We start from the raw sequence: 18,450 nt of genomic DNA, 5'->3' as shown, positions 1-18,450 counted from the left end.
GTTCTCTTTTGAGAAGTGTCTGTTCATGTCTTTTGCCCACTTTTTGATGAGGTTTTTTTCTTATAAACTTGTTTAAGTTCCTGGTAGATTCTGGATATTATTCGTCAGATGGGTAGATTGCAAAATTTTTCTTTCATTCTTTGGATTGCCTGTTCACTCTTGATGTCAGTTTCTTTTGCTGTGCAGAAGCTCTTTAGATTAATTAGGTGCTATTTGTCAATTTCACTGTAAAATCTTTGCCTATGCCCACATCCTGAATGGCATTACCTAGATTTTCTTCTAGGGTTTTTATGGTTTTGGGTTTTACATTTAAGTCTTTAATCCATCTTTAGTTAATTTTTGTATAAGGTGTAATGAAGGGGTCCAGTTTCAGTTTTCTGAATATGGCTACCCAGTTTTCCCAACACCATTTATTAAATAGGTCGTCCTTTCCCCATTGTTTGTCTTTGTCAGGTTTGTCAAAGATCAGATGGTAGTAGCTGTGTGGTCTTATTTCTGGGATCTGTATTCTGTTCCATTGGTCTATGTGTCAGAACAGACCCTTTCTATACAGCATCCTTGACTAAAAGCTCCAGCCTCCACTACTACCCCACCCCCACCCCAGTGACAGGAGTAAGCTCACTTCATATCTGAGCTCCACATTCCTGAGGACTAGCTCTGAACCTTCTGTCTTGTGTTGGGTTGAAATAGTTCTCCCTAAAACTCTCCTTGTGGGTCCAATATTGCTTACTGAAGTCACATAGAAGCAGCCTGTTTCTCTTCCATACAATAGCCCTTTGGCTATCTGTAGATAAGTGGGCAACTCCTGGAGACTTTCTCGCTTCAGTTCAAATACTTGCAGCTCCTTCAATCATTCCTTGCATGATATATGTGTCAGCAAGGCCTGAGTTGCAAGAGGTAGAAACCCATGCTAGTTGACTCAGGTAGAAAAGACATTTCATTTGAAGGAAATGGGAATGGTCATAGAATTAGCAGAACAGTTGGAAATCTGGCTGCAGAAATAGAAAGAAACAAGCCAGAAGTACATTGAAACCTATCCAAAAGCACTCCAGGAGGGCACACTGAATGCCACATGGAGGCTGCACCACCATGCAGGGGAAGCAGGCACCGCCTTCCTGAATCGTGAGTCTCAACCAACCATGCAATGTTGCTATCTCTCAAGAACGTATTAAGGAAAATAGGTAAGAGACTTTATCGGGACACCAATTTGCCTTTTAGGTCAGCTTGACTTTCTCTAAAGCCTCAGGCATAGAGTTGTTATGGACTGAGTGTTTGTGCTTCCCTAAAACTCGTGTCGAAGCCCAAACCTCCAGGGTGCCTGTCTTTGGAGATAGGGCTTGTGAGGAGGTGGTGATAAAGGTTCAAGGAGGTCAGAAGGGTAGGGCCCTAATCCGATAGGGCTAGGGCCCTTGTAAGGTGAAGAAGAGCTAGCAGAGCTCTCTTTCTTTCTTCCTAGGCAGGATACAGTGAGAAGGCTGCCAGCTGCAAGCCAGGAAGGGAGGCTTCATTCATTACCAAATTGACCAGCACCTTGATCTTGGACATCCCAGACTTCAGAACTGTGAGCAATAAATTTCTGTTTTTTAAGCCACCTGGTCTGTGGCATTTGGTTAGGTCAACCCAAGCTGATGAATAGAAATGGGTTGGTTATGATGATGTGTTTCCAACCATCTGAAATTTCCACAAAACACGGTAGCCCTTTGAGAGACATGAGACCCAGTCATGACCCAGGGTTTTCTCATTCTAGCAATGGAGTTGTACTCATGGCAGTGCTTCGATGTGTTTTATTCCAGGGAGCATCAAATGAAGCTGAGAAAAGATCATTCAAGGAACCACAGGATTTTTGTAGAATTTTAGGAACCCTCTAGGTTCCACCCCTAGTCCTGGGATGAGCACCAGACAGACTATGTAAAAGTTGCCTCAGAAGTTTTTAAAAAATATCGATTGAAAGGTCTACCCTCTGAGAGTCTAATTTTGTCAGCCTGGGAGAGGACCCAGCAAACTGTATTTTGAACAGGTACTCTGGGATGCAGAATTAGGCAGAATCTGGACTGGGAACCCTACTCTGAACAAGCCTCTCATCCAAAGATGGGAAAGCAGGCTGAAGATGAAGAGCCTGGATCCAGGTTCAGACTAGACCAGCACCTGGGGCTCCTCATCTCTGGGGTATTGTTCTCTCTCTTCACAGCATGGACAAGTCCTCTGTATGTGAAAGAGTCTTTCCTAGAGACCCTAGACAGTGCCTGGAGAGGGACGCAGAACTCTGCCATGAGAGAGGTGGTGGGGGCGGTGGAGTTCTGACTGGGAGAAACGGTTATGGTCTCCCGGTGACAGTTAACTTAGAGCTAGGCCTTACAAGAGGATAGGCAGGATTCCTTAGAATAAGTAGGATAGTGGGAATTTAATAAGCAGATGGGGGTGGAAGATAATTCCAAGTGGAGGGAACAGCTTGAGCAGAACCCTGGCTGATGGTGGAATTTTGTGAGAAAAGATGGCAGCCCCACATGGCTGCTGCAAGCCTTGTCCAGGACATTGAAGCTGACAGGTGCACTTGGAGTTGAGGCTTGAATGGTAGTTTGAATGGGACTATAATCCCTTTGTAAACCCTAAAGCCTCAACAACACCCGTAGGCACATGGAGATGTTTAATGAATGCCTCATGAAGCTAGTTGATAGCTCACCCCAATTTTAAGAAGCAAAGAATGATGAGTCGAGATGTTTATAAATCATCAGAGAGAGATGGTTTCCTATGACTCATGCCACCCAGTTTGAAGTGAGGAGAATCTGCCTCAAAGCAAAAAAATTGTGTACCTCAAAATCCAACCAAGAAAGAGGTTCCCTTTGCCCACCATTCCCACTGAGCTCTCCCCAATCCCTGGCATCTATATTTTTTGGCTCCTGCTGCTTTTCATGCATGTGAAGGAGAGGTCAAAAAACACAAGGTGGAAGTGGGGCCTTCCTGGGTGATTCAGAGCAGTGGTTACAGGTTTGATTGTGCTGGGAGCCAGGTTAATGCAGCATGCCTTACCCCCTCTTATCGGCACTCAGCCATCATGATACAGGCTTTTCCTGAGGGCACAGGCGGGTGCCAAGTAGGCACAGAGTCAGAGAAATGCAGCTCCAGTTCATGCCAGAGGCTGTTCCAGGCCCCACCCGCAACCTCACACCACCTCTTGCACACTGCTCTTGAGTTCCAGGGGGAAACGTGACCTCTTTTTAAGGTGACCATCTCAGCCAGCTTGCACTCTTGTGCATATATGGGACAGTTGCTGTTAGAGTCCTGGAGGGTGTCAGGAAGGGAAGACTTGCTGAGAGATGCTTAAAAACCTTTCACTCTGAAAGGCAGGATGGGCCTCTGCACAGACACATACTGAGCGGCGGGGGATAGCTCAGGGGTGCAGGAGACGCCAGGGGCAGTTTTAAGGAATCTCCCTTGTTCCAAAGAAGCAGCAGTGCTTTTTGGCTGGGTTTTGAGATGGCATTAGGCCAGGGTAGCTTTTGAGTTGGAACTTGAAGATGGAGATATGGAAGCGACCGATGGGAAGAATCAAGGGAATGGCCTGAACAAAGGCAGAGACAATGAACATTCCAGGCCCAACCATCACTCCTCCACCCCAGTTCTTCCGCCTGCTGCAGGGATATGCGGCAGAGCCCATGAAATGCTTTCAGCGTCTCTGAGCGTCCACACTGTTCCGATCACAGTTCTAGGCGCTGACCTCTTTACAAGCTGGGTAGAGGCCAGACCCTGCCTTGTAAGAGCGCAAATGCTTAGGTATACCAGGACAGCTCTGCATGAAACCAGAGTGGTGTTTTTCTCTGAAGGCCTCTGCCCCTCACCCCCTCAGGTTTGCCTCTCATGATCCCACACCCATGAGTCCTCCCCTCATACAATCGACTCCCCTAGCCCTGTAGAAAGCTGTGCTTTCCTTGCCTCCTGGTCCTTGTCCCTGCTGTTGCTTACATCTAGAGTGCCCTTCCTGCCACATGTGACCATCCACATCTGCCCATGAGGCCTGAGTCCAGTGCCGGCTTCACTATGACATGTCCATGCTGATCTTCCTCCCTTCCCCGCAACCAGGCAGAAGCATTGCTCCCTTCTTTGAACTTCACCATGCCGTGCACCTTCCTCTAGGCATGCCATAGTCACCTGCTTACATGACTGATTCTCTCCCAACACTAGACTGTGAGTGCTTTGTGTCCTTATCACCAGAGTCTTGCACAGCACCTAGCACTTAATAGATGCTCAGGAAACATCTTTGTCAACAGAGCGTAGCTGGATGTAGAAATCTCTGAAAACACAAAGGTCAGAGTTCATCAGAAAAGGTTAAAAGGACTTCACAATGTTAATTGGAAAGAAATAAAGTTTAGAGATCTGTGGAAGGAGGCAAAGGGCCGTTTGAAAGCAGAGAACAGGGGAGGGACCACACATTAGGAGTAAAAGGGCCCATTGGAGATGGGTGCTTAGGTGTGTGGACTTGGAATGAAAGGGTATCTCACTGCATATCCCATCCATCTACCCAGGAAGCCCTTCTCCCTGCCCCTAACCCAGACACATGAACCAACTGGGATGCTGGACAGAGGCCTTGAATAGGAGGCAGAAAAACTTTGACTCAGAATAGGAAGGCCCTGCTGGCTCCTGGAAGGGTTTCTAGCAGGATGAAAACTGTTTTTAAAAGATAGCCTGGATCAGGCTGGGCGCGGTGGCTCATGCCTATAATCCCAGCACTTTAGGAGGCCGAGGCAAGCTGATTACCTGAGGTCGGGAGTTCGAGACTAGCCTGACCAACATGGAGAAACCCTGTCTCTACTAAAAATACAAAATTAGCTGGGCTTGGTGGCGCATGCCTGTGATCCCAGCTACTGGGGAGGCTGAGGCAGGAGAATTGCTTGAACCCGGGAGTCAGAGTTTGTGGTGAGCTGAGATCGCACCATTGCACTCCAGCCCAGGCAATAAGAGCAAAACTTCATCTCAAAAAAAAAAATAAATGCATACATACATACATACATACATAAAACATAGCCTGGATATCATGTCACTCTTTCACTTAAAATGATTCAGAAGTTTCTCATTTCTCTTAGCATGCAGAAAGAACTCAAAGCACATGTGGTCTGAGTCCTATCGGTTTACCAAGCTCAGCCTGCCTGGAGGCAGCCACTGTATTCTTTCTTCTCCTGGTCCTCCCTCCATGCTCTCTCCTGCCACAGGACATTTGCACAGGCAGTTCCCTCTCACTGGAACACTAAGAAATATGGAAGTAAAGGGGGTGGGGAGAAAAGACGGGAGTCACGGGTGGCTGTTTGGGATGAGGAGAGTTGTGAAAACGTTAAGAGTAGGTGGACATTACTTTGGACACCAAATTAGGGAGTGTGCAGAGTTGAAAGAGAAAAGCACAAGAAAAAAGACCCGACATTTATGGGGTTCCTCTTGCAGAGAGAGAATCGTGTAGAAGCTACGATCTCACTACTGGGTTCAAGTCCCAGACATAATACTTGCTGGCTGTGAAAATGAAGCTGGAAAGTTTCTGCTCTGTAGAGATTTTCTTGCAAACGAGATGAGTTGGCATATCAAGCCCTTCGAGCACAGCCTGGCTCGGAGGAAGCCGAGAGTAAGTGTGAGTTGATATTAGCACTGCTGTTGACTGGGGGTAATAACAGGGGCCAGGGGCCAAGAGGCATTATCTAGTCCTATTTTGGAGACAAAGAAATGAGGGCGAAAATGTTTAGGGGCCTGCTTGCGGTCACACAGCAGGGCCAGATATGAATGTCAACATTTTGGCTTTCAAGGCTCGCACCCTCTCTATCCTACCGCACGGTGCTGGAAGGCATGTGAAAGATGACTGCAGTCCAATCTTCCCATGACAAAGACAGGGAAATGGAGGCCTCTAAGAGAAAGTGACTTGATCCACCCTTACACTCTTAAATTGCAAGCATCCAGGGATCATCCAAGTTGGGATGTCCCACACGCAGCTGGCAAGGCAGGACCTGAGGCTGAGGGAGAGAAACAGTTGGCCGCACGGCATTGGCAGAACCCACAGCTACTTTTCAATGCTGAGAACTGTCCACCCTGGCAGAGGCTCACTGCCCTCTGTGCCCTCCCTGGTTGCCTGGGCAGATGGTGAGCTCTGGTTGCCAAGGAGCCTGTGTTGGTAGCTCTGAAATGGGCCGCATCAGCAGCCTCACTCCAGCGGCTTCCCACATCCTTGAGTAACCACCACACAAAGGTGCTGGGCATGAGACCAAGGGTGCGGTGGAGACGGAGTTAGTAATACACACGTGGTGATCTTCCCCAGCCAGGTTTCACTGCAGGCTTGTGACTAACACCATCCCTTCTCCAGCGTCTGTGGTGTCTTTAAGGGCCAAGTAAAAAGGTAAAACTGCAGGGAGTCAGGAGGGGAAACCGGCCTGGGGTACAGAGTCCCTCAAAATGAAAGCACATGTAATTGGCTACTTGTAGGTCGTGATGCATTAAGCGAACCTGTCAAAACTTGAAAGTGGGCTGTGGTGGGACAGGCAATGCCCAGAGGGAGGCAGAAAGGTGTAAATAATCCGAGGTGAATGTGGGTCTTGTTGGCATGGTAGATTTATGCCCTGTCTTCATAATGTACCCTTTCATCTTGGGAGCCTGGATTCCAAAAATCTAGTCTAGACAGGAATTGATGGTGCTACCTCTCAGCTTACATCGTTCAAGGTTTCTCAACACCCAAGACTCCTGAATATTAATGGGAACAACCCACTCAGCCAGGGGATATTGGTCGGAACTCAGGAGGCCAAAGGCATCATTCTTACAGGCGTGGAGCAGCCCTACAGGGGCAGAGTCACTCATTCTGGGGGTGATGCTGTCTTTGTCTTCATCTCCCCAAGTGGGAGACAAGTCCCATCACGCCTGCCACCTGGCAGTCAGCCTTGTGCCTTCTCTTTCGGCCTTTTCATGTGTGCTCAGTGCCGGTTTCAGCGGCTTTCATCAGAGACTGAAACTACCCCCACCCCCGTCACCTCCCAGGGCCATGGGCAGGCCCTGGCTGTCAAAGCCAGGCCTAGGAGCCTGGGCAACAGTAAATAAGGCGGCTGGGAGGACCTCTCGGAGCCCCCTTCTCTGCCCAGGCAGGCCTTCTCCCGGGGTGGCCAGAGCCAGGGCCCAGGAGCCCCTGCTGCAAGAACTGAGAGGCTGACGGGCTTCACTCCTGGAGGGAGTCCTGTTCCCACTCCCTGTGCTTTGGGCCCAGCAAACTCAGCCTGGGAACTGGGGGCTGCCGTGGAAGAGAGAAGAGAGATGGAGCTAGGAAGCGTTTATAGTGCAGCACGTGAGGCTGAGCAGTGACAGAGCTGCGAGCCTGAGAATTAGGAAACAGACTTAAATGTGAAATATTGCCCGGGCACGGTGGCTCATGCCGTAATCCTGAGGTGGGCGGATCGCCAGAGGTTGGGAGTTCGAGACCACCATGGCCAACATGGTAAAACCCCCATCTCTGCTAAAAATACAAAAATTAGCTGGGTGTGGTGGTGGGTGCCTGTAATCCCAGCTACTTGGGAAGCCAAGGCAGGAGAATCATGAACCCCAGTGGTGGAGGTTGCAGTGATCTGAGATCGTACCACTGCACTCCAGCCTGGGCAACAGAGCCAGATTCCACCACAAAAAACAATAAAAAAGATGAAATATTAAGTGATCCAGGGAAAACAGACAGAAACTACACATGCTGAAAACAAAACAAAAAAGGGCACAGGACTCAGGAACCAGTCTGTCAGTCTTTGTGAACGGCTGGGATTCCTGACCCATGCACTGTCGCCTGTTCTCTATACCACAGGAACTAGGCAGGGAGAAGCCAGATTCTGCCGGAGACAGAGCAGAGAGCTCACACACCAACGTCGCCACTTACTGGTGTGTGACCCTGGGCAAGTTAGGGGGCATCCCTGACCTCAGCTTCCTCATTTGCAAAATGGGGACATGCCTGCTTCCCAGGGCTGATGTTAAGATTAAATGATGATGCCGTTTACCATATGCCAGGCACATAGTAGGCACTGAAGAGCCACCACAATTATTAGCCCTGAGCAAATATTGCTCAGTCATACCCTTTTAAAGCCTATTCTCAAACCAACTTTCCATGTGCACATTCAATCATCTTTCTGGAAAGTTCTGTGTGGGTATATAGAAGAAACAAAGAAAAAAAGTCCTTTCCTTACATTTTTCCATTCTATAAGTCTGTGTATGTATGTGTATATGTATATGTATGTGTACACACACACACACACACAGCCCCGTGGAATAGGCAGGGTAGGGTTGCATTTCCCCCTTTTAAAGGTGAGGATGCTGAGCCTCAAAAAGATCAAAGTCACATGGCCGAGATGTTTCTTCTAAAGAAATGAGCAGGAGTCAGTGTTTCTTTATACAGAGGTATCCAATCTTTTGGCTTCCTTGGGCCACACTGGAAGAAGAATTGTCTTGGGCCACGCATAAAATACACTAGCCCCAGTGAGAGCTGATGAGCTAAAAATAAAAATAAAAATCGTAAAAAACCCAATGTTTTAAGAAAGTTTACAAACTTGTATTGAGCTACATTCAAAGCCGTCCTGGGCCATGGGTTGAACAAGCTTGCTTTAAGACATTCCTCCACCATAAACATGTGATGAAGAGATGTTGAAATCACACCTTTAGGGCTATTTTAGGAACAGAAGAGGCATCATCTAGCTATCTTGGGAAGGCGGATTTTAATTTTCTATTCATTAAAGAAATGTGCTTCCCTCTACCTTGAAATTATTTTGATGATTTCCATATCCAAATCCCCTGAATAAATTCCAGGGGCAGTCAGGTCACAGAACAGAGCAGCTGTCACCCTGGAAAAACTTAGTTTCTCCTGGAGGCACTACTGAGGCTCAGTGATCCCACCTCTGCCACTCCACCCTGCTACATGTGGCAGGTTGAGCCAGAGCCTCCGCTCCAGGGAAAACAGACAAAAACTACCCACGCTCAAAACAAAACAAAAAAGGGAACAGGGTTCAGAAACCAGTTTGTCTGGTTCGAGTCACTTTCACAGCGATGACGGGTCCAGTGACCACGGCAGCCCTCGCCCATTCACGACGTCTTCCCCTTACCATCTAACGTGCCCCGCCCAGTAGCTCCATGAGGTAGGCTGCACACAGGCTCAGGATCCCCATTTCACAGGTGGGAACATCAAGGCACAGGGACATGCAGCTTCTTGTCCCAGGCCAGGTGTCTCACGATTGCTGAGCCACTGTCTTCTGAGCTGGCCAGTGATCTTTTCCCTGCACCACACCCCCTTCAGAAAGGCACTGTGCTGAGAAACACGGATTTACTTTACCTGCTGTTATTTTGTTCATTTGAAATCTTTCCCAAGCAGATTTAATAATTGAAAGTTTTGCTCTCTGTTCCTTGGAGAAAAGGGACATGCTTTGAAGAAGGAATTGGAACCTGAACAGTCATGTTTTGTAGGCATTCGTGTTTATTTCCCTGATATTGTAGCTTCCTCTGGAAAAATCCAACCAACACATCCGTTTCAAGTCTTGAGAAACTCCCAAATGTTGACCGTGTGTCTGATTCCTGTGTGGTCAAAAGAGTGATGTTTCTCAATGTCCACAACTTATTTCCATGTTAAAATAATTCCACGCTCAGCTAAATCCCACTTACACACAAGTGTGCACCTGTTAAAATAGGTCATTTTTCACTGTTAATCTTCCAGATTCCATGAGTATGTGTGGGAACCCCAGACAAATGCAACTTGAATGTCACAAAAGGCATTTTTCTTCGCTGAGTGATCCTGGTTGGCCCAGACACCTCAGGTCCCTTGCTCCCACAGATCTGTAAAACTGAGGAAGATCACTTTCTGCTGAGAGAATGGACTGGAATTAAATCTCAGCATAGAAGGCCTTGTGTGAAACCGTACGGGCTTTTGTCTTACAACTAGGTTATATTTTAATTATATTTCTGTCATTCTTTTCTAAACTCTGAAGTATGCCAGCATGGAAAGTCAGCAACTTTCCTCAATGCTCCCCATAAAGCTAAAAATTAAAAAGAAAAGAAGAGAACGAAAAAGGGAAAACATTAAAATTTCAGAGCAAGAAGCTCTAGCCTCTGAGGTTTTGTTACTGTTGCAAAAGTATTAGGTCATCTTTGCCACAACCTTAATGCTAAAGAGTAGATGCACAAAAGAGCAATTTTGATTCCAAAGTCTTCTTGGTGATGAGTTTTTTTTTCCTGCTTCAGATGTGGAGTGCTTCCAGAAACCCAAGGACCCTAAATCAATATCGGCGGACTGCTTCCAACTCATAAGTGCCTCTAGGGCTCATTGCAAATGTGGGCCCCAGGTCCCAGAGAGACAGGCTTAAAGAAATTGATGGCAAACCTGGGAAGCCCCGCTCTGTGGCTGACCTCAGTTGCAGGATCCGTGCTGGGAGAGCCTGTCCTCCACTCCATGATTTGTGAGGGCCTGCCTGGTATTGCTAATCTTCCTGACAGTTTATTCTGAAGAGAAAAGGGGCCAATCTGATGTAGGCTACATCAGACAAGCCACAGGACTCCTGGGAGATCTACGCTCTCCGGGAGGCAGATAACAAACATTTTGGCTTTCCACAGGGTTGTTAATATACATATGAATCCCAAATCCAAGAATGGGCTCTTCAAACTGATTTATTTAAACACTTTTTCTGAGACACACTTTTCAAGAAGGGGATAAAGAGGGTGTGATGTGGATCCCGTGCTGCCCTCAAGGAAGGGAAGGCGGAATGCTATGTTTCTAGTGTAAAATCTGGCACAAAAAACACTCACAGCAGGTGCGCCACAGACCTGCTTTAGCCGGAAGGATCCTCTCCACTTCCTTCCACCACCTAGCAGTGGCTATGTTGATGATGAGAGCTGGGACCTTTAAAAATCATCTTCCAAGTCTCCAGCCAACCCTCTCCATTCAACTCACTTTCACTAACATTTTCTTAGCAGCCACCCATCCCCGAGGACTGTAGTGGGTGCCACGGAGGGGACAGAGGTGAAGGAGACACAGTCCTCTCTGTTGATTCTGCATCTGAGTCAGCTGATAGCCTGTGTCTATTTGCCAAGAATATGGCCAACTGAGTGAAAACAACACAACAAAAAAAGCTGAGTCGGTGAGATGACTAGTCTTGGGAGGATAATGAGAATGCCCAGGCTTTGAGTCCCCTGGAGGCCAAGGCAAGTTTGCAGATGGCATGGTAACAGCAGGGTGGTTGCTGAGGGAACCTGAAACCATGTCACAGGGAAAAGATTTGTAGGAGTGGAGGACCTTTGGCCTGGAGAAGAAAAGCCTTGGAGAACAGAAGGGCTGGTTTCACATACCTGAAGGACTGTCATGGGAAAGACCCATACTTTGTTCTCTGGGGTCTCAGAGGATAAAACAGGACTCTGGTGGGGATAAGTAGTGGGACCAATTGCAGCTCAAAACTGCCAAGCCCTGTCCTTGTCAGAGCTGTCCCAGGTGGAATGGGATGTACCGGGAGGTGGTGAGTTCCTGTCATTGCAGGGATTTCAGTCGGGATGGAGAGCTTACTAGGCAAAGACTCTATGGAGAAGAACTGAGCATGGGAGGAGGGTGGAGGCCCTGATCTTTTAAGCTTCACTCTCTGCCTGGGAGCCTTGGCTTCCTCTCTTCTCTTATTACAACTTAATGAGCTACTAACACCAACACCTGGCTTCTTATTCAAACATGCTTGACTGTGAACGGGGAAGACTGGCATCACAGGTGGGCAAATTAACCACAAACTCCCTCAGGGGTCTCCAGAATGAGAGAGAAGGGACAAAGACAGAATCGTGCATCCCTACAAGTTGGATTTAGAGTCTCCACCCTGTGCCTCCAGGTGTTGACCAGCTGCTCCTCAGCAGGAAGAGGGGTCTCTTTGCTATGTCTTTAGCACGGTGACAAGCAAGAGAGCAGGGGGACATAGCCTGGAGCTCACGGGCAGCAGATCACCTTCAGCTCCCCAGGCCCCTCTGTCATGGACTCAGGCCACTGCCAGGACTCAGTCTGCCAGGACAGGGAGACCCAGAGGGCACCGCTCCACTGAATGGGCACAGCAAACAGCTCTTCTCCACACTCCCACTCTTCCCAGTGGACAGGGTGCCTGGGATGTGACTCCAGGGAACTGGGCCTATTCATCTCACCCCCACCTGCCTGTCTGTCCACACACGCTTTTGTTGTTGTTGTTAAAACCATGAGCAGCGTCTTCTGGATATCACAGTCTAAGAAATTGATGCCTCACTCAGTCAGCCGGCACTTGCTGTGCTCTTGCCACGGGTTGAGGCCATGTGGATGGATGTCTCGTTGCTAAGGGAGCACAGAGGAGGGACCTGGCTCCGGCTGGGACTTTACAGAAGGCTTCCCAGAAGAGATGTCATTGGCCTGACTCTCAGAAAAAGGAGAGCCAGAGAAAGAGAAGTGCATCAATTACAAATGCTTATCGTTATTCATCAGCAAATCAGGAGACTAGGGGTGTGGTGAGATGAGGCTGAGGAAGTCACTCTGAACACACACGAGGGGCCTGATTGTTATCTGAAATGCCTGATGTTTTCCTGTTGGTTATGGGAAACAGAAGGATGATATAGATTGATTTATAGAGATTTTTTCTGCCTACATCAAAGGCATTATCAACAGGAGGGTAGGACTAGCGGCAAAGAAAAGAGTCAGAATTCTGTAATAGCTTAGTGGAGACATGTGAAGACCCTGAGATACTGCAGTGGTAGGAGGATGGAAAGGAGGGGCCCAAAAGGAGAAATATTTTGGATTTAAAAAATTAACAAGACTGTCCGACAAATAGAAGATACAAAGACAAACGATTCAATAAGACAAGGCCCAAAAGACTTGAACAGGCACCTCACAAAAGAAGATAATGCCCACTAAGCACATGAAAGAGTGTTCACCATCACCATCATTAAACGTATGGGAAATGCAAGTTAACACTATAGCAAGGCATCAGTTCATACCCCTCAGAATGGCTAAAATCAAAACGAATGATCACACCAAGTGATGGTGGGAATATGGAGAACCTGAAACGCTCTTACATTGCTGGTGAGAGGCACCAGTGGCAGAAACTCTTTGAAGAACTCTTGAGAGCTTCCTATAGAGTTAAATATACATCTACCCTATGATCAAGCAATTCCACTTCTAGGTATTTGCCCAAGAAAACTATGTTTCCACAAACTTGTACAAGAAAAATATCTTCCCAATAAGATTGTAAAGAATGTTTATAGCAGTCTTATTCAAATATTGAAGAACTGACAGCAACCTGAATGTCCACCAGCAAACACATAGATAAACAACTTATGGTATATCCATATAATGGAATACTGCTAAGCAATAAAAAGGAACAAACTATTTATATATTCAGTGTAAAACGGATGGTTAGCAAAAACATTATGGTAAGTTGGCCGGGCACGGTGACTCTCGCCTGTAATCCCAGCACTTTGGGAGGCCAAGGAGGGCAGATCGATCACGAGGTCAAGAGATCGAGACCATCTTGGCCAACATGGTGAAACCCCATCTCTACTGAAAATACAAAAATTAGCTGGGCGTTGTGGCGCATGCCTGTAGTCCCAGCTACTCGGGAGGCTGAGGCAGGAGAATTGCTTGAACCCGGGAGGTGGAAGGTGCAGTGAACCAAGATCACTTCACTGCACTCCAGCCTGGTGCCTGGCATCAGAGCAAGATGCTATCTCAAAAAAAAAAAAAAAAAATTATGGTAAGTCAAGGAAACCAGACCCAGAATAGTACACACTGTATGATTCCATTTACATGAAATCAAAATGGACAAACCAATATATAATGTTAGATATAAGTTTGTGGGTTTATATAAGAGTTTTGAGGTGTCTGGTGAGGGGTTGTTGACTGGTCAGAGGCATGAGGGAACTTCCTCAAAGAATAGAAATGTCCTATATTTTATTTTGATGATTATGACATAAATGTGTATAATTGTCCAAATTAATCAAGCTGAACATTAAAATCTGAGCATTTTTTTTCTATGTAAACTTTATCTTCAGACAAAAACAAAATAAAATCCAGGTCTGATGATTCATTTGTATTTGACCCTCACATTTCTAGCTTGAATGTTTGTGTGGATGGTGATGACATTAATACAGATGAAGGATGTGAGAGGAAGAGAAGGCGAAGGACGAGAAAGATGAGTAAAATCTTGTGTATATGGAGTATGTGGTACCTATGATCACAGGCACCAGCAAGTGATACTTTCTTGAAGATTAAAAAAAAAAAAAAAAAACCCCACCAACAACAAAACAACCAGAATCAATGAGTCTGAAGCTCAGAGAACAGGTCAGGATTGAGACATACCCCTGGCCGAGTGCGGTGGCTCATGCCTGTAATCCCAGCACTTTGGGAGGCTGAGGTGGGCGGATCACGAGGTCAAGAGATCGAGACCATCCTGGCCAACATGGTGAAACCCCGCCTCTACTAAAAATACAAAAATTAGCTGGGCGTGGTGGCAAGTGCCTGTGGTCCCAGCTACTTGGGAGGCTGAGGCAGGAGCATTGCTTGAACCCGGGAGGTGGAGGTTGCAGTGAGCTGAGCTCACGCCACTGCACTCCAGCCTGGCACCTGGCGATAGAGCAAGACTCTGTCTCAAAAAAAAAAAAAAAAAAAAAAAAAAACAGGAGGCATACCCCTGAGAGTCACTTACTCATTGTGAAAAGCAAGAGTGTGAGTGAAAGGGGGCAGAGAGGAGCTCTGGCGTTAGAAAGCAGTAGCCAGAGGCTGGACCCTGAGAGGCAGCAACTCGTTGCTGGGTTAGCAGAAGAGAGCAGTCCATGAAGGAGACTGCAACCCATCCCAGAGGCATGAGGAGAACCAGGAAAGGGCAGAACCACAGTCCCCCAAAGCAAAAAGTTTTAGGAGCAGGGGTTGTTGTTGTTGTTGTTTTTAATTATTTGTTTTAGTAGGTGTTTCATGTATTAAAGACCTTTCTAAACAAAGTTACTGTGGCATAAATTACATGCCATAAAATCCATCCATTTAAATGTATGGATCAATGAGTTTTAGTGAATTTATACAGTCCTGTAACCACTACCACACTCAAGTTTTAAAACATTTTCATCGCCACAAAAATTTCCCTCATGCCCCTTCGCCGTTGATCCCTGATGCCAAGCTCAGCCCCAGACAACCACAGATAGACTTTTGTCATGAGAGTTTTGCCGTGTTTAGAAATTACATACAAACGGAATCATGCAGTCCTTTGTGTCTGGTTTCTTTCTTTTAGCCTGTTTTTGAGATTTTTTCCTGTTGTTGCCTGTATTTGTGATATATTTCTTTCTTTTTCACCATATGAATAGCCCACATTCTGTTTACCCATTCGTCAACAGATGGACGTTTGTGTTGTTTCTGTTTTGTGTTATGATGGATAATCCTGCAATGGATATTTACTTACAACTCTCTGGTAGGACACAGACTTTCGTTTCTCTTGGGTAAATACCTAGGGATAGAATTGCCCGGTTGCCTGGCAAGCATGTGCTTGCTTTTAAAGGAAAGCACTTTACATTTCCACTAGCAACTTATAAGGAGCCCAGTCTCTCTATGCCTTTATCAACACTTGATATTGTTTTGTTTTTTAATTTTCCTGGTAGGCATTTAATTGGATCTCATTGTGGCTTTAATTTTAATTTGTTTTGCCCTAATACTACTGGTGTTGAACATTTTTTTATGTGCTTTTGGACTATACATATATCTTCTTTGGTGAAATATTTGTTCAAATCTTTTGCCAGTCTTTTAATTGGGTAGTTTGTCTTGCAATTAAGTTATAAGAGTTCTTTATATATTCTTAATTCAAATCTGGTAGTTTGGAAATATTTTCTCCCAATCTGTGGCTTTTCTTTTCATTTCCTGTCACTGAGCAAATTTCTAAATTTTGATGAAGTCTAAGGAATCAGGTTTTTTTTCTTTTATAATTTGTACTTTTTACATCCTAAGGAATCTGCTTAGCCCAAAGTTATATAAAAAATTATTTTTCTTCATTTTCTTCTGGAAGTTTTATAGTTTTAGCTCTGTAATTTAACATGACTTCAATATTTATCCACATTGAATTAATTTTTTGTATGGTGTAAGGAAAGGGTCAAGAGCAATATCTTTTATAACTATTCAGTTATTTCAAGATCATTTATAAAAATAGACTATATTTCTTCTTATTGAATTGCCCTGGTATCTTTATGAAAATTAATTGACCATATATAAATGAGGATTTATTTCTAGACTCTCAATTCCACTCTGTTGATCTGTTGTTAGCTAATACCACACTGTTAATTACTGTAGTTTTGTAGTAAGTCTTATAATCAGGTAGCATATATCTTCTAACTTGATTATTTTAAAAAACTGTTTTGTGTCACAGGACAAATAGACATTTCTCCAAAGAAGATATACAAATGGCCAAAAAGCACATTAAAGATGCTCAAGCCAGGCGCGGTGGCTCACGCCTATTATCCCAGCACTTTGGGAGACCGAGGCGGGTGGATCACAAGGTCAAGAGATTGAGACCATCCTGACCAACATGCTGAAACTCCGCCTCTACTAAAAAAAATACAAAAATTAGCTGGTCGTAGTGGCGCGTGCCTGCAGTCCCAGCTACTCGGGAAGCTGAGGCAGGAGAATTGCTTGAACCCAGGAGGCAGAGGTTGCAGTGAGCCGAGATTGCGCCACTGCACTGCAGCCTGGCGCCTGGCGACAGAGCAACACTCTGTCTAAAAAAAAAAAAAAAAAAAAGCTCAAATATGTTACTAATCAATAGAGAAATGCAAATCAAAATCACAATGAGATACCACCTCACACCCATTAGGATGGCTACTATCAAAAATAATAATAATATGTTTGGAAGGATATAGAGAAACTAGATCCCTTGTATACTGTTGGTGGAAATTTAAATGGTGCAGCCACTTTGAAAAATAGTATGGTATTTCCTCAAGTATTTAAAATAGAATTACCATATGACTCAGTAATTCTACTTCTGCATATATACCCAAAAGAATCGAAGGTCCTGGAAGAGATATTTGTATGCCCATGTTCATAGCAGCATTATTCACAATAGCCAAAAGGTGGAGACAACTCAAGTGTCCATTGACAAATGAATAAAATGTGGTATGTATACATATACATACATACATACAACTATACACACACAGTGGACTATTAGTCTTTAAAAAGAAGGAAATTTTGACACATGCTACAATGTGGATAAATATTGAGGTCATGTTAAATGAAGTAAGTCCATCACAAAAAGACAAATACTGTGTCATTCCACATATGTGAGATAACTAGAGTTGTCATATCCTTAGAGACAGAAAGTAGAATGGTGATTGGCAGCAGTTGTGAGTGGAGGGGAATGGGAAGTTATCATTTAAAGGATATTGAATTTAGGCTAGGTGTGGTGGCTTACACCTGTAATCCTAGCACTTTGGGAGGCTGAGGCGGGCAGATCTCTGCAGATCTCTTGAGCCCAGGAGGCAGGTGGATGGTGTGGGCCCAGGAGACCAGCCTGAGCAACATGGCAAAACCCTGTCTCTACAAAAAGTACAAAAATTAGCTGGGCATAATGGTGCACGCCTGTAGTCCCAGCTATTCAGGAGACTGAGGTGGAAAGATTGCTGAACCCAGGAAGTGAAGGTTGCAGTGAGCTGAGACCGTATCACTGCACTCCAGTCTGAGCAATAGAGTGAGACTCTGTCTCAAGAAATAAAATAAAATAAAGCTTATTAAACATAGTTGGGGAAGATGAGAAGTTCTAGAGACTGGTTGCATGCCAATTTTAATATACTTAACATTGCTAAACTGTAAGCTTAAAAATTACTAAGTTGGTAAATTTTATGTGTATTTTACCACAATTAAACATTTTTTTAATTGTCTTGTTTAACCTAGGTTATTTGTCTTTTCAAATAAATTTTCAGATCAGCTTCTCAATTCCTACAAAAATGTCTGTTGGGATGTTTATTGGGATTTCACTAAATCCATAAATTAATTTAAGAATAATTACCATCTTTAATTAAAAATATTGAGACCTCCAAGCCATAACATGGCATATCTCTCCATTTATTCAGGTATTCTTTAATTTCTCTCAGCAATACATTGTAGTTTTCAATGTATTAGTCTTAAATATCTTTTGTTAAATTTATTCCTAAATATTTTTATGGTATTGTCAATGGAATTTCTGAAATTTTATTTTTTGGGTTGTTCTTTGCCAGCATATAGAAATACAATTGATTTCTACATATCAATCTTATATTCTGTGACACTGTCGTGTTTATTTATCACTTCTAGTAGCTTTTCGAAAATTTCTTAGGATTTTCTACATATATGATCACATTGTTGGCAAAAAAAAAAAAAGTTTTATTTCTTCTGTTCCAATGTGTATGCCTGATTTTTTGCATGACTTATTAAACTGGCTAGACCTCCATACAATGTTGAATAGAAGTGGTGAGAGAGAAGTT

The sequence above is a fragment of the Aotus nancymaae genome, unplaced genomic scaffold, assembly GCF_030222135.1.
Source record: "Aotus nancymaae isolate 86718 unplaced genomic scaffold, 86718_ANA_hifiasm-v0.15.2.pri h1tg000067l, whole genome shotgun sequence".
Classification (NCBI taxonomy): domain Eukaryota; kingdom Metazoa; phylum Chordata; class Mammalia; order Primates; family Aotidae; genus Aotus; species Aotus nancymaae.
This window is presented reverse-complemented; position numbering follows the sequence as displayed.